A 16,943-nucleotide genomic window follows, 5' to 3' on the forward strand; every position below is an offset into this window, starting at 1 on the left:
AGTTGCAGAAATTAAAAAGAAAAGAAGAAGTCACAGGAAACTACAAGAAAATCTTCCCTGGAGTCTTCAGGGGCAGAAAGCTGGCAGACTCCTGTTAGTGAAGCACTGCCACAAGACCATGTACTGTCACTATTCCATGAAGACACACACGGACTGGGGAGAAGAAAGGATGGAAATAATTTTAGGGCCTCTGAAAAGAGATGTGCCTTCAGTTAAGCCTGGTTTACCAGCTCCTTGTTGGAAGGTAAAGGGATTTTCAGGCACTTCTCATCTAGATCCACATTCTCGTGACTGCTGCTGCAACATTTTGGAAACAAACCTAAAAAAAAAAAAAAATTTAAAAATATTGGGTTTCTATTTTCGGGGTCTGACAGAATCTGACAGAATATGCTCCAGTGAAAAAACATGAACTGCTTGAGTAACTGGCCTTTCTGGGCCAGTAATTAGATCAGTGCCAAACATTTTTAGAAATGATGTTATGTGTCAATAGAATTTGAACAAGAGTCACACACGGCCAGCAGCAACTCTGCTCTGCCTGCAAAGCACCGGCAGATACAGCTCACAGAAATATTCTGCCCGGCTACCTGGAAAGAACAAGACCAATTTGGTACTAGCAGGGATCCCAGACTTCCTAATGGCTGCGCTTATCCGCCAGCATCTGTTCCACCCATCACATCATGAATGCTTCCTGCAGGTCTCTAGCTGCAGCACCAAACACTTGAACTGCATCTTCCAGGTGGTGCAAAGCAGCAAGTAACCTCGGAGTTAGCATTCCTGGTGCTACTCCAGGCAGAGGCCGGCAGCCAGCTCCCCCAGGAGATGGAGTGCTGCCACCGCCCGGCTGCTCAGCTCCGGAGCCGTGAAACTTGGGAGACTGAGGAGAGAGGGAAAGTGGTGTTTGGGGTAAATAAAGAAGGACTGATGTGGCAACACGAGATGTTGCACAGAGTTACAACTCGCCGGAGTGAATAAATGCGTAACAGAGCTGCGGAGCCAGAGGGGAGAGTTACTGCTCACTGATAAGCTTTTACGATTCTGCCCACTTCCAACGGCTTTTGCAATCAGGAAGAAATTCCAGCACACTCTGAACTGCACAAGGAAAAAGAAACTGAGCCAGTTCCGTAACTGGAGCAGCATAACACAGAGCCGTGTGAAAGTCACATTAAAGAGCAACCAAATGAGCTGGGGCGTGGAGTGGGTGAAGGGCTGAGGGAGGAGGGAGAACTCCAGGTCACAGAGCGGCAGTGCCGGCAGCAGGGCTCCCGATGGATCAGTTGGAGCTGCCAGCCCACGGGTGCCTGCCCAGCCGTGCCACACAGCAGCTGCTGCACCACAGTTCTGCCAGGCAGGTGCGGGGAAGCTGTCCACTCTCCCAGGAAAGGCAAGGGAAGTAAAATCTTCCTGAGTGTGCACAACCAACCACCCTTTCTGCTTCACAGAGCACAGCACCAGTGACCTGTCAAGACTTTCCCTCAGAAAACTGCCATGGACAAAGCGGAGTGGGAAGGCATGGATGGGGATGCTGTGGGAGAACAGACAAACCCAAGCAAACGGTGCACAGGGCATCGCGGGCTGAGCTGTTTGGCAGGTCCCAAATCCCACAGGGTTTACACCCCTGAATCCACCACATACCGCTCCCCCTCACCACGTACCTCCCAAACACAAAAGGGGAGACTTGCTCTGGTAGGAAACACCCACAACCCCACACCGCTCCCCACAGGTGTAACCAACACTACTTGTGACAACCAGCATCATCCAACCTTCAACTACAGATGGATCAACACAGATGGGACCTGGACCTGAGCAGAGAGAAGAGCCACCAAAGGCTTCCCTGTCAGCTACACCCAGTGCCCTCACCAAGCCACCCAGGTTAGATGCCAAGTGTGTGTGGGTACATGTATGCGCATCCCAAAAGGAATGAGTCAGCAAGCCAAACAGGCTGCTTCTGTCAGCGGGCTTCGGGGAGACAGAGATAACATTATTTCTTCTCTCTGCAACCTGTGAAGGATTCAGACACTGCTATTGTAGTGGCCAAGTAAACAGGAAACCAGAAAGGAGACTTGGTCCCTGCTGATGCTCTCACAGCCCATACACAAATGCGCGAATGAACAGACTTAATTCGACCGATTCCTTTTTAGGGTCCTGATGTGTTTTGGTTTCCTCACATACTTGCATATGGGCTTTGTCACAGAGAAAAGAAGAGCTTCTGACTATACTCAGCACAGCCTGGTAGATGCACTTCTGGAACATGTTGCCAAATTTATCCTGGATGCATTTTCCCCTGTCAGCTCTAAAGCAGCATTTATTTACAAGCTTTCTCAGCAAAAGGCTGTACTCACCCAGAGCAAAGCAGGACAGAACCCTCTGCTTTGCACACAAAGAACTTGCGCTGTAATATTTATAAACCAAATAAATTCCCAATTAAGTCATCTCGTTAGGTGAAATGTTTCCCTCTACAGAGGTGTTCTCAGGGATCGAAATTAAGTCCCATGACAGGATTTAAATACGAATCTCAGTTCTTGACTAAATCTTGTTTTCAAAAACTCTTACAGACTGGAACGTCAAGAACTCTAAATGTTTATCACAACTCACAGGTGAAGTCTATGAGAGCACCTTCCTGAAACCAAGATAAGAATAATTTGAATTCATGATGGCAAAATAAGTCCCATCATTTGGATTTCAATTTTGATCTCCAACAACTTTGGAAGAACTCTTGAAGTTGGGTATGTTCCAAAGATGAAGTAACTACTAGGAAAAGCAATTAGGAGTGAATGAAGATGCAGCTTTCTTCTGCACAAACAACAAAGTAACACTATCAAAACACAGGGAAATATAAGGGGAACACTGGCACTGGACGTGTGGCAGGTGTAACAGTTGAAGCCTCTGCTTCATTATGATTAAATGACTTACCATAAAATGTCATGACTATAAAAACTGATAAAGTCAGCTGCCTCTTTGGTTTCATTTCCTTCTCTTCAAGGAAACCATGGAGCTGAAACTGTGGACTCAGCAAGGAGTAGGCTGCATTGCACTCCAGCTTCATTTGAGAACTACAGGATCTCAGTGCAAGCCCCTCTTCCAGGACAGGGTGAACCTCTGCTGCCGAGCACCTGGCTCCTGACACATTCCACGTCCATCTGCTATATTTCATGTAGCTACAGCCAGGAAAAGGTACAGAGACACCCTGCAAGGAATTTGAGCTTGCACTTCCGCAGGAGCTTTGTGAGATGGAATCAAATGAGATGAATCCACAGGAAGAAGTGATTCTGGACTGCAAATATTATGAGTACATCTGTTTGAGGATAACATAAACCAGACATTTTTGTAGCTTTGTTTTCTGCAACAGATGAAATATAAATCACAAAAAAAACCTTTCACTAGAGGCAGAGCGGCATCAGGTTTTCAACTCATAAGCAGCAGTGGATTTTTCCTAAAAATTATTATTTCAAACCAGCCTGTGGCATCTGATCTATTTTTGGCTATTTATTACCGTGACAATGTCATGTCCTGCAATATTTTTGTTACAGTTTTATGCCTTAAAGGCAGCTTCTTACTTGACTGTGTGTCTATTTGAAACCACTGCTGGTTTATACAGTAGCTGCTCCTTGCTCCAGCATCCGGTAAGAGCTCTTTTTGAAGGATCTGTGACTAAGTGTGCTGTGTCACAGGAGCAGGTACCATGGGCTAAGAAGCAACTGCAACGTTTCAAGTGTGTGTTTTACATCAGCTCAGCACACAACTTTCAAAGTACAAGAGATCTGGATACACCTATAGAGAAACCTGGACAAAGAAATAGCAAGTGCAGGAAATCTTTCCAGCATCTGCTGCATACTGCCCACCCAGAACCTCCAAAAGCAAGGCATGAGAAGCCTGATCCTGAGGCAGATTCCCAAGTATAACGAGGACGTTAGAGTGGGCAATTTGGTCCTGCGTCTAAAAGAAAAGAGCTATCGGGAATGGGTGGTGCTGGGTTTAAGTCCATTTCCCACTTGAGCAGAGGAACAGGCAGTGTGTACAATGAGGGGTGGGGCAGCACACCACTGGCACCACTCGCCCAGGGCTGCTTTTCTCCAGGGAAAACAATCCGGCACGCTCAATCCTGGCTTCCCAGCAAGCAGCTAGCTCCCACACTTGTCCTCTCCTGTGACTGCTTTGGGGCGGAAAGTTCTCCATAGCAATCACACCACACACAAAATGTGTGCGACCAGCTCATAGCTTATTTCACCTCTGTTAATTACAGTTTGGAGCTTTTCCCTTTCCTCAGGCTTCATACCTTCAAATGCGCAACTCCTAGAGCTGCACATTGTCCCACCATCACCTTCCCAACCACCTCCGAAACACTGAAGCCCCTCTAAAAGCATCACGAAGCTCTGGGCCACTGATGGTAACATGAGTACAGAGCGTGTGCTGGCTTCCTACTGCAAGAAGGACGGGTAAGACCCGATGCAGCACAATCCAGACCTGAGCTCTAGCTGGCAGAGGCAGAAAGCCTGGTTGTATAAAACATTTTGGACATATCTGAAGCAGCCAAGGGAGCTAATGCACTCTCAGCACTTCCCAGAGTGCAGGCACAGCATTTCTGATCCAATTCTTGGCATTCTGAAGCGATACGTGGATTCACAATATGCTGGTTTCAAAAACATAATCCAGCATAAAGGATATTTTTAACATGGATGATTTTGGGAATCTGCTTAACCACTCACATGGCGTTACACAAGCGGGAACCTCTCAAAGCGTACTTATCTGCAAATTCTGCAAACTCTACCTGGTTACTAGATGACAGTCTCTGTAAAACTGCAATTCTTCCATGTTGGAGCAGTTGCTTCAAAGAAAGAAGGGATGCGATACCACTTGAGTTCACCTTCAAAGGAGTATGGTCAGAGCACACAGCTGTAAAACTAAAACAGAAGGGCAAAGCCATCCGAACCAAATGCCAGCACACACACAAGACTCAGGCAGAAGAAAGAACTCCAAAAATATTAGACAAGCAAAAAAAACAGTGGGCTTTGGACCTCATCCTCACTTGAGTGCCAACTGCTCATCTAGAAGACTTTATAGCAACCATTCCCTGGGGTGATGAGACAAAATCTCTGCTGAAGAAGGTCACTGGCACTGGTCCTGGTGCATGCATCAAATTCTAATTCAATAATAGTCACTCAAAACTAATGCAGATCTGAGAGCCAGAAATGCGAACAGCCAGATTTCAAACTAAACGCCCCTCTTGCCTTCACTGACTGCACTGAGAAGAAAAAAAAAAGAAAAAACCAAAACCCAGAAAAAAAAAACAAAAAAAAAAAATACAAAAAAACCACGAAAACACCCCCAAAAACACAGAACCACAAGCCAATGGAAGTTTACTGAAGATAAAGAAACATTTCCTGACAGAAGAGGAGAGAGGGGAGTGAAATGCAAAACCAAGTTCTTTTATAACTTGAGACTAAACCAAAAGAAGAAGAATTTCATCACTTCCACCAATTTAACCTCCAGTCAGAAGAGAGTCAGTCACAGCCCAGAGCAGCACGGACCTGGGTAGCCATTCTGTCTCCCAAAAGTGCCAAGCGCTCAGCAAAACACCGATTACGCCAGCACAAGCCACAGAGCCAGAAGGATACAGGTGCCTCACAAGTGACACCCACGAGGATCACTAAGCAGAAACGCAACTGCAAGTGACAATTCCCTTCCACATGGCCACAGATCCTGCTCTGGGAGAGCATCTGCTGTGCCTTCTGGGGGCCGTGATCAGGCTGTTGAGACAACGTCATGTACGTGTGGCCCCTGGCTATCACTAACCAGACTTACACCCACAGGCAGAAAAACTTGTGCTCCTCAAAATTTCACGTGGTATCAAAGGGGCAGGTTGGTAGCAAACAGCTGTTCCAGAGCATCGACAGCCACTGGGATAGAACGCAGTCGGGGGGAACCACACTGCCATGGCCACTAGCCCACAGAGAGCTCATCCACACAGCCATGCACATGACAGTGCCTGCAGAGAAAGCAAAGGGAGATTTTGTACACTTCTAGGGAACAGGTCACTGGAGCATGGAGCAAAGCACCACCTTCAGGTGCCCCTTGCCCTTCCATGCGCTCAGCTCGTGAGAGCAATGCCTCGTGGCAACCCACTTGACACCTCGACTTGGGCGCGTGATGCCAGCGAAGAGCAGGCCGAGCCCGTGATCTTTCCACTCAGCCCTGCAGACCAATTAGTCATTAATAAGAGTCTGGCCCAGAGCAGGCAGGGGCACATGATCGCATTCTCACAGCATTAGTCAGCGGATGGAGGGATACGGGTTCCTTCACCAGGACACCAGCTCCAACGGGAGGAACATGATGCAGCATAAAAGCCGAGTGGTATGAGCAGACAACGCATGATCCTGCATAAAGGCAGTCCACTTAGCAATGCTCAACTCACCTCACCAGCAAAATGCGTTTGCTGCTGGACTGGCATTTTGCTCCATGGGAGAGTCAGGTTCTTAATTTAGTTCTCGGTGCCCTAAAGCTGGATTTACTGTATCCTCCAACCACAGCCAAGAGCGCAGAACCCAACTGCTGAGCAGGCAACTCCCAAGTTTTAACAAGACTGTCCTCTATGTGACATCCATTTAAGGGCAGCTCAAAATAGACTTATTCATATCAGCCTAAAACAAGACTGCGAAGAAAACGACAACCCGAGAGCTGAAAAGTAATTTCTTGCCCAAAAATGCTCACAGCCACTTCTTCTGAACTCCTTCCTTGTGACCCATCAATGTTGTCCGGAAGAACAATTTGCGGGACAAAACTGGTAGGAACACACTGATGCTGATAAGCAGCACTGTTGCAGGATGTCCTGTGTCCTCCCGAATAACCTGAACACCAGTATAATGACTACTGAGCTTGGACAGAAGACCAAGCAGACTTCTGCAAGAGAAGAGAAAATGAGATATTAGCATCAGTCTTTCTTTCAGACAACATCTGGAAAACTTCATCTGCTCCAGGAAAAAAATCCTTCTTCTGGAGAGAGAAAACCTAAAATATTAAGATCACTTGCATCTTCCTTTACCCGAGGAAGGCTACTCAGCCTCCTCTACCACCATTTACACAAGTATGTCACTGGAACGAGCTCCTCTCCCTGCATGGCAGTTGGCTCCTTCTGACTCCCAGATCATTAGCCCATAAACATGAACTTCCCAGGCATTCCTCAAATGTTCTCTTCATATTTCCCATGTTCCTGTACAACTCAGCCTTTTACCCATTAGGGTTTCAAGCCATAGCATTTTAACATGAGCAAGCGCTATAAAAAATATTTTATAGGTCCCACATTCTATTTCCCCTTCTTCCAGAACTCTGCATAAAGCAAGAGTTTCTACTTCTGTTTTAGGAACTATAAACTCAGAGGCATCCTCAAGAACCACAGTTGATATAACACGCTGTGCTGCTTTGTCTAGGGTACAGCTAATTTTCTTCTCAGTATCAAGTAGGGGGCTACGGTTTGGATTTGTGCTGGAAACAGTGGTGGGAATTCACGAATGTTTTAGTTATTGCTGTGGGAGTGAGCAAGCAGTGGTGCGGTGCTTGGTTGCCGGCTGAGGTTAAGTCAGGACAGTCCTTTTTGGCGTCAATACAGGGCACAACGGGTTCAAAATAACAGCAGATTTGATTGGAACGTGCTAGGTGGAATGTATAGCTGTCATAGCTGCATGGATACTGATCAGCAGGCTCTTGTCTTGCCATGGGCACGCTTGCCTGGCTGCATGCGGTGCCTCGTCGGGGTGCCTTTTGCTTTCAGTGCTCACCGTGGTGCTTATCAGGCTGCTCCGCTGGGCCTGGGAATGCTCTGATTACAGCAATGACAACGTGCCCGGGCTGGCGGGGGGCCAGCACAGGGCTACTGCGCTCCTGGGGAGGCTGGAACTCCAATGGAACTTGAGTCCATGGGCTGTGACCTGTGGATGACACCTCGAAGGATCACTTCAGGCTGGAGAAGGTACATCTCAAAGTATCTGGCCAGGCCCATGCTGCAGCAGGTACACCTTGAAGCATCAGTGGCTGTGCATGAGGTCATGCTGGAGCACCTCACAGCTCGTGCCAATCACCCACCAGCTGCTTTCATCTTCTTTTCCACATGCGTGTGCCTAAAACACTGGAGGCAGCCATTCTTTCAGAAAAAGCCTTGGGAAAACAACTTTCTGTAACAGGCCTGAAATGGTTTGCTGTGGTAACAGATATTCATAAAAGCATAACAGGATAAAGCAGCTTTTGCGTTCCTTTTTTAAGCTGTCAGGGCCACCACGGCTGAACCCAGACACGGTCATTAGTCACACATTTCTTGGAGACACCTGTTAACAAAGAACGGCTTTATGCCCAGCATCTAATTGCAACACGGCTGTTTAAAGGTAAACGGGAAATGGGCTACGGTAATATTAAATCCCAGTTATCTGCGTCCATTATCTTGCATTTTTGTATTGTTAAGCGGAATGACTGGTCTGGGAACAGAGCCAGAAAAGTTGGGCTGATACCACAGTTCAAGACTCCATAGATATTTCTGAGAATTACAAGTTAAGGATCACATCCAGAACTGAACTGACCTCTCCACAAAAACCCACAGGTACCTTCACGGAGTCACAAGTCAAGCCTTTCCAGGAAAGCAGAGCTGTTGGCAACCCAAGGCATTACTGGACCAGGAATACTTAATGCAAAGATGTCCTATGCATCATTTAGAATTAAAAAGGCAGAAACAGGTTCGTTCAAGAACTGTGGCTTCATTCGTAGAAAAGTTATTACAGAAACTTTTAGAGTTCACAGGAATCTCTGCACTCCCACATTTCTGAAGATTCAGGGGACATCCAGGTTACTTGCTGGGACAGACATTTTGAGCATGATGAGCTTAAGTTGTTTTTTCAATGCTTTTTAACAAATTAAGTTGCATAGCTAATGTTCAGTGAACTGGGCTCTTCTAGCTTGATCTTTAATTTGAGTAATTATTTTAAGAGCTGGAGACACGATCTCCCTTTACTCAGTCTCTAGAGAGGATTCTGACACCGGAAGACACGGTCGGGGGTTTTTTCACAGAGTTGTTTTGCAGCATATTCCCTTTCAACTAAATTTATACACTGTATTCCTGGCAAAGGGAAGAGATCCGTGATCCAAGGAAAACTTTGGAAATATGGAAGTCGTCCTTTTGCAGCAATTCCTGCCGTTTCACTGTTTTGTTCAGAGTGTGCATCCCAGGTTAAGTTACAGTACAAGGATGGCAGTTACATGCCCACTCCTTCAAGTTACACTGCAAATAGGAATAAGCCATGAAGCTGAGCAGTCAGAGCATCCTGGCTGGAGCTCCGTGCCCACAACAGCCGAGGAAAGGCGCCTGGGCTTGCCTTGCCAACAAAGCACAGGCCTAAGCCCATGCTCGAGCCCAGGCTTGCTCACATTCCTTCCATGCTAGCAGGCTCTCAGGCTGAACTTCAGAGCACTGCCAAGGTGACCACACAGAACCCAGCAGACCCAAAGATCAGCAAGGTCCTACGTACAAGCCAGAACCCTCCAGAGTGCCATGGCTGCAGTCGCACACCCGCCTTGTCAGGCACAGTGCAAAACCTCTTCCCCAGGCACAGGAAAGTCCAATCTACACAGAAGGCCTTCTCCAAGCTTGAATGGCACGGGAGGTGTACAGCACAGGAGACAGCCTGCCTTTCCTTCTGAAGCCCAGCTTCGGTATAGAAATTGATCATTCACCGTTGATTAAAAGGGAGAAGAATACTCTTCTATCCCGAGTGAGAAGCATTCACACAGTTACAGGGAATCATTGCATGTATCACATTCCGGTAGAAGCAGTTCTTGCTCTTAGGCAACCCCAATCTCCTTTCCATGCACATTCCGGTGATGTGCCAATAACACAACAGAGACACAAGCCCACTCTGAAACGGAGAGCATTTCAATATCTAGTCAAGGTATTTTTTCCAAAAAATTCAGTGATGTCATCCAACAGGTGAACTGGGACTGAAAAGACAAGCTAGGCAGGTGGACAAATGATGGCTGTAGGTTCGTTCCAATTCTACTCTAAATCAATATTCTATTCTACAGCCTCCAACACCACCCTCTGAGTGCCTATCAAAGATGCACTCAAGACTTTGCACTGGTCTTTCATTGATTTCCAACCCCACCCTGCAAGCAGCTCATGGCTGCAATCTAGACTTTGTCCCTGCACCCCTCTGGCCCCACTTGATGAATTCTCCCCGCACACTGTCCTATCTCAGCACGCATTTCTTCCGTTCGTGCCGGTGGAACTACTCATGCAGGACTCACCCCAGCACGGCACTTCAGCATGGCCTTAAAGGCCAATGAGTTGAATTGCCTCGAGGCCAGAAGTCACCTGTGCTGAAGTGTTTTGTGGGACTAAGGCAACAGCTCCACATTTCCAACCTTTCTCGCTGCACTGGTACTCCATCATCAGCACTACAAACACGTCCGGCACTGCTTCCATGGAATGCCACACTAACCCTTCTGCTGGGACAATACTGCTCCAGCCCCGTTACTGCTCACCTAAGAGATCATGAGATGTCGAACAGTGGATGCAGAACACTTCCATGGCACCATACACTGGCTTGCTGTGCCATCAAGGCTCTGGAACAGAGCTTTGCTGGGGACACATGAGAACAAAGCCCCATCTATTTTTCCCTGGGGATGATTGTTCCTGCCCAGAAGGACATACAGGCAGCTCTGTGGAACAAGGCTGCTGTCTTGAGCCGTGCTCTGTGTCTGCTGAATGCACAAAGTGTCAGCCAGGGAAGTGAGCTCAGACTAGAGAAATATAACATGAATTTAGCTAACATCCGCTTCAGGATGACCACGTTTGCCAACTCTGAGACCTAAGCAAAATGTGCAGGTCCAATTCCTGTGTATAAGAAATATACTTCAATTCCAGTGCAACAGACAGGTTTGATGTGCTCAAATCCCACTTTTCCTTGAGCTACTGAGCAACTATTTCGCGGCTTCATTCTAAACAATCTCATATTCGGCAGCCTTGATGAAAAGACCTTTACGCTTACGTCGAAGGGCTGACAATGTGTCTGAAGTGTTATACAGTCACCAGTACAATAAAAGCAGTTAACTTTTGCAACCTTCTGTTCAAGGTTAAGAGTTGAAATGAGTTCAGCAAACCTTCAAGGTGCAATTAAAATGAAGCAAAAATTGATTAAAAAAACCTTAAGGGGAAAATACCAGAATCTTCAAGTTGCACACACCATTGAAAAAGAGACACAAGCTCTGTTTCTGCACCTACTGTACAAAATAGAGAAAACTCAAAAATTTTAGTGAAGATGAGTAGCTGGCACACAAGACTTCAGTTGTCACCTTTGACTTCAGACTACACATCTGCATAGTCATCAAAATCAAAGCGTTTGCATGTTTCGCTCAGAAAAAGTAGCAGAAAAAGACAGAACACACCACAGGAATAAATCCTAAGTGAAAAAAGGCAAAAATCTTTTGGACATGCAAACCCACCAGGACTTCTTGCGTAACACCGGCTCATTCTGATAACTTGGAAAAGGAAGTAAAATTCAATCTCCCTTGGGGAACAATCACATCAAATATCAGCCTGTTTCATTAACTTCACAGATGAGCAGCAGTCACCTCGCAGCAGTCCAAAGAAGAGGTAACCATTCCCACCATGGTCCCATAGTTCTGTATGATTTATATATTATATATAAGTGTATAATTAATAATAATATATTACTAATTATAATTAGAATAAAATGAAATAGCTTTTATAATTATCATTAATAACAGAATGAAGTGATTTGAGTAATCCTCAGTCTCAAAAGAAGTCACAGAACAATTCCTACCACCAAGTTCTTCAACTCACTTTCAGATGCCAGAAGTACGGATCAATACTTATGGAAGGACAATTAAGGCTTATTTCAAGACAGAATTAATACAGAGTATTTAGCAAGTATTTATTACATGGTAGCAAAACAGAAATACAATCCTGGTCGCCTATAGAGGTAATTCTATAATACAGCTAGGATTTGAAACACCTGGAAAATTCTCTTTCCCCACTAAACGGATTTCCTTTGGAGTAGTAAATATATAGATCAGCCATATTCTCTCTCTCCACACATATTTTTATATATAAATAATTAATCTATTTTAAATCCCCCCCCTCAGTCTCTGTTTTACTTTAGCAGCAGAATGAGGTCTCCTAAGGGCACACGTTTCTGGAATTCAGATGCTGAAAGTTCCTTTGTGCCACAAATTCAAAGGATTCTGATATTGGTGACATGGAATCAGCTCTTCTGATCTTTCTGGTGAGAAAATCAGATAAAACCAGGGCCATTTGCAATTTCCTCTGCTGTGCTCAGAATGCTCAGCCATACTCCAACAGCATGGATCTACATGCCTATTCAATTTGGACAGAAATCCACTGTTCCAAATCAAACTGAACACCTAGAACTGAGATGTAGTTTTCTCTGCTTTTCCAATTTCTCATAGATCTCCATGCAACTTCACCACACTGACAGTCCCTGTGGCAAGTTCAAATATGTTCCTTATGTGAAAGACTCATAATTGCGGGACAGTAATTCAAAGACATTTTTATCTCTTCAGTTAATGTGACTAGGCCACTGAAAAACAAGAGCTCTGAAGCTTTTTACTTATACCACGCACTGTTTTATCACCCAATTATGGGTGCAGTAATTGTCTTTGACACTGTCCAACAGCAATAAAAAGCGTACCTGCCACAAACTGCGCACAATCCTGAGCAAACTCAGGAGAAACGAGATGCTACAGTGACTCAAAGTTCAAGGGCAGGGGGGAAGAAGCTTTGCTTTGAGTGGCTGTGGGAATTCACTGCAACCATTACCATTTTATGGCTGTATTTTGATTTCAAGCCACACAGCGAAGAGCTTTCTTAACAGAGTTAAGAGGAAGACCTCTGCCTCCCCATCCAAGTCCCTATGTTTTGAGGAATCACAAAAGAGAAGCTTTCCTTCCACCAGACGCAGCACAATGACACAGAGACGCGCTCCTTTATCAATATTAACCATAAACTGCTCTTACTGGGTTTTCAAAGAGCACTCCCCCCCTTCTGAGCCTTCTAAGTGGATTTGAAGCCGGAAGCAGCTAATTGACTTGGAACGAGGAGTTACCAGAACCCTTTTAATTTGCTCAAAGCAGGAGTTCAAATTCTAAACCTAATGCACACAGAAAATACATGCGAGGCAGATCGCTGGAGCGTGACGAGGATGCTCTCGCACTGGAGCCACGGAGGCATCTCGGCAGCACTGAGGGACCAAGCGGTGCCGCAGCACCGGAGCTGGAGCGCCGTGAACGCTGTTTGCAACAAGGCACCTTCAAACCCTCCTTCCAAGTCCTCCGGTGCTCCCAGCCCATAGGAAGGAACTGGAGTGCAAACCAGTACAAGCCACGCTATTTTGATACGGATGCATATAACAACGTCATGGCATAAAACCCAAAACATTAAATTAAAGAAGAGAAATCAGGTTACTAGCAAATCTGCACTAACAGATGGCATGTATGCACACAGGAGCATCACTTGCCATACCCACAGGGCCCATTTTCGGGCACCCACCTCCCAAAACAGCACATTTCCCCCAGTATATGCTTTCTCAAAGCAACACCCTGCCTTTGCGACAGCATCTTTCTGGCAAGGCAGCACCTCCAACTCCAAATAGCTGTTTGCACACTTACTGGCAGAATAATAAGGACAGGTTTTCTCTTTACTCTCTCACGCAGCAATTTTCCTTCACAACCTTATCCAAAACACTTTCCAGCTCATTATTTATTACAGCTGTCCAGGGTGGCAGCATTAGAAAACCTTCAGCCAGAGACATACTCAGCTCTTCCACCCTCTCCGATAAGAAGGCAGATCTGAAAACAAAAGGAGTTATAGATTTTTCCTTCTCATGGGGATGTTTTTCTTTGAACAGCACTTTGTGCATAAATTCAACCTTTTCTTATCAGCGTAAGACATCGGTAACCGAAGCATTTACCCTACACCCACTGCATTTTAAAAGCTCCTTTTAAAAACCTGCTACAAGTGATACCACAAGACAGCGCCAGTACATGAGGCTGTTTTCTGGCTGCAGAGGAGTTTCAAGTTTTAAAATCGTAACACAGAAGTTTAAGGGAAAACCCTGCACCACTCTGAGCTGCAAAAAATCCTGCCGGACCTTGCTGGGAGCAGACCGGATGAGTGCAGGGTGTTACCTTGCCAGGAATGCCCTGTGCACACAAATGAAAGCTTCATCCCTCCTCCCCGTAGCTGGAAAAAGCAGAAAAAGGAAAAGGAAAAAAAAAATCCATAATTCCTTCTCACCCCACACCACCACACCTTGCTCCCCACTCATCCAAGGTCAGCAGTCACTGCTCTACGTTGCCAGTCCCTTGAAATCATGGGAATGTAGCTTCCTAAAGTCTAGCCACTGCTTTTAAAAATGTGAAATTCATGCTCAGCAGGAGCAAAGGATAAGTTACATGCAAATCCTCCTATTTTTTTTGAACTCGAAAGTCTGTGTTTCCTTCCTAGGAAGCTGAAGAAGCATCCCTGCACTAGCAGATTGCACTAGCATTTGCCCTTCGAATCCCACTAACCCTCACCAGCAGGTGAAGTTGATGAGAGCTAAAATCACCAGCTGAAACCAGACTTTGCAAAACTAACTGTTCCATCATCCAATCCAGGAGTCACCAGAAAAAGTCTTTGAGCACGGAATGGCAGCTCAGGAAAGGAAGGGCACGGACTAGGACAGATCAGCTCATGTACATGCTCTGAGCGAGCAGAGACACAAACAGTCCCGTTTCATCATTTGGCACAGGACTGGAAATTGTAAGTGCAAAATGAAGTCTCTCATTCAATAGTTGCTGGGGTTTGGGAGCCTGACAGTTGTTTTGGTCGGGGGCCTCTGTATCTTGCTCTTTATACGCAGTTTCCTACTGATCTCAACCAAAGTAAGAACTAGGTGTATTTCTGCAGCCTAACACACCAGCACTTAGCAGCATATTCTGTCCCACACACAACATACAACTCTGCACATTTTGTTAAATCCAACTAGTAAAGTTTCTTTTCTTTTTTTTTTTTAAACAGAAAATATGTACATTATAGGAACAACCAGAACAAAGCCCCTAAGCAGCTGGGAGCACACGCACAAAGTCACGTTCAGATGCACAGTAACTGCACCTCTCTGACACAAAAGGAGCAAGTACGTATATATAGTACATGGAGCAGTTCTCCGACAGAGCTGCTACTGCTCGGATCTGCCCCAGGGCCCGACCTTGGTCCTTACGCATCCAACTTTACTAACAGGAGCGGCTTTGCGGAACGACTCCACGGAGCTCCCGCGGCGCGCTGCGATCCCCGCTCTCCTGGGAGAGCCCGGTGCCTTTTTCCACGTCGTGGGAGCTCCCTGCACACCCACGCGCTCCTCCTGAACGGGAGTGCTAAAGGGATGAGCTCCGAACAAAAGAAAAATCCATTAATAACTAACATGGTAAACGAAAAGGAGCAAGCCTAAAGATGGTTACATCCTCGTTTCCCCGTGTGCTCTCGCTCTGAATGGCAGCGCTTCGCAGGAAGCACAGAAAAGGCAAACAAACACCAAAGAGCTGGTCTTGGATTAAAAAAACACTCCATACGACCATATACCAGGTGGAAAACTGGAAACCTGGGAAAGACGAGGCTGCCTATTCGGCGGCTGCTAACAACTCATTGAAGATGAAATGAAACGGTAAAAAAAGTTCGCAAAAACCAAAAAGCGTTTTTAAAGTTGGCTCCGGCAGAGCTGGGCACCGAAAAAGACACCGAGGAAGGAGAAACGTACCCCGGCGTTTCCACCCCCGCTCCAGCTCACTCACCTCCGGGGCTCGGGCTTGCGGCGTTCCTCCAGCTTGGCGGCGGGCGGGGGCTGCGGGGCAGCCGGGGCGGCGGGCGGGCGCTGCGGACGGGCTGCTGGCGGGCTCAGCGGGGCATGGCGGCGGCCCTACACCTGCCCCTCCGTGTCCGTGTCCGTGTGGGTGAGCACCCGCGGCAGCCCGAGCGAACGGCGCGGCTGTGCTGGCGGCGCCGGCCCGGCCCGCATTTAAAGCCGCCGGCGGGCTCGGCCGTCCCCTCACCCGCTCCCATCCCGGCCCGTCCCGTCCCATCCCATCCCCGGCCGCCGCTCGGCGTCACGGGGCCCGGGGCGGGGAGCCCGGAGGAGGAGTCTGAGGGCCGGGGCTGCGGTTCCCCGCCCCGAGCTCCGAGCTCCGACGGGGCAGGTGCGCATTTCCACGGCCGAAGCTGGAGGGCAGGGGCGGCCGCGGGACCCACCCCCGCCGGCTGCGAGTGGCCCTGGCCGTGGCCACCCTGTGCCTCAGGCCGGGAGATGCCATCCCCTCGACCAGGGGGGATGCGTTCCCTCGGACCGGGGCGGATGGCACCGCCGGGATACTGCCGCGGGCTGCGCACGGCTGCTGGGAGCCTGTCCCAGTCCCACGGCAGGTTCCCTGCCACGGGAAACGCACGACCCAGGGCGCTTCTGGGCCAAAAGCACATAGCACAGAAAAAAATCCAACCAAACAGAACCCAACCAAACAAAAACTTCAAAAAACATTAAAAATCCAACAACAACAACCACCCCAGGAAAAATATCGAAATCATCATTTAGCCAGTTCATTATAATTTTCCGAGGAAATGGTACCTTACATGTTGCTCCTCCTTAGCTTCGAGCATGGCAAGGTTCACCCTGCTTGCCAGCCTAGTCCTGGTTCCTCCTCTCGCTCTCCTGCACACACACTTCTGTGGCCACTAATCGCCCTTGTGAAGGTTCCCTCCAGAGTGATGTTGGACAAGAGAAGCAGTGCCAATATCCCACATCTTGTTCAGTCAGCTGTAGCTCCTGCGCTCAGCTTGACTGTCCAGGCCAAGGTGACGAGATCCGTAAAATATTTTTGAACCACGGAGCTCTGCAAACGGCTCA

At 47.3% G+C, this 16,943-nt stretch overlaps 1 protein-coding gene across 2 annotated transcripts in view; it reads right to left on the reverse strand.

Annotated features, from left to right (window-relative positions):
• The window catches only part of SLC4A4 (solute carrier family 4 member 4), a 146,466-nt gene that overhangs the window by 101,271 nt on the left and 28,252 nt on the right, over positions 1-16,943 (reverse strand). The window contains exon 1 of one of the 2 annotated variants that reach the window (XM_039550501.1): positions 15,841-15,898. The exons of the other annotated variant lie outside the window; for it this stretch is intronic. The gene's annotated coding sequence lies outside the window, so the exon portion shown is untranslated. Of the gene's footprint in view, positions 1-15,840; positions 15,899-16,943 lie in introns of those variants that run through there. 2 annotated transcript variants of the gene reach the window in all.

Source organism: Corvus cornix, chromosome 4, assembly GCF_000738735.6.
Source record: "Corvus cornix cornix isolate S_Up_H32 chromosome 4, ASM73873v5, whole genome shotgun sequence".
Lineage (NCBI taxonomy): Eukaryota > Metazoa > Chordata > Aves > Passeriformes > Corvidae > Corvus > Corvus cornix.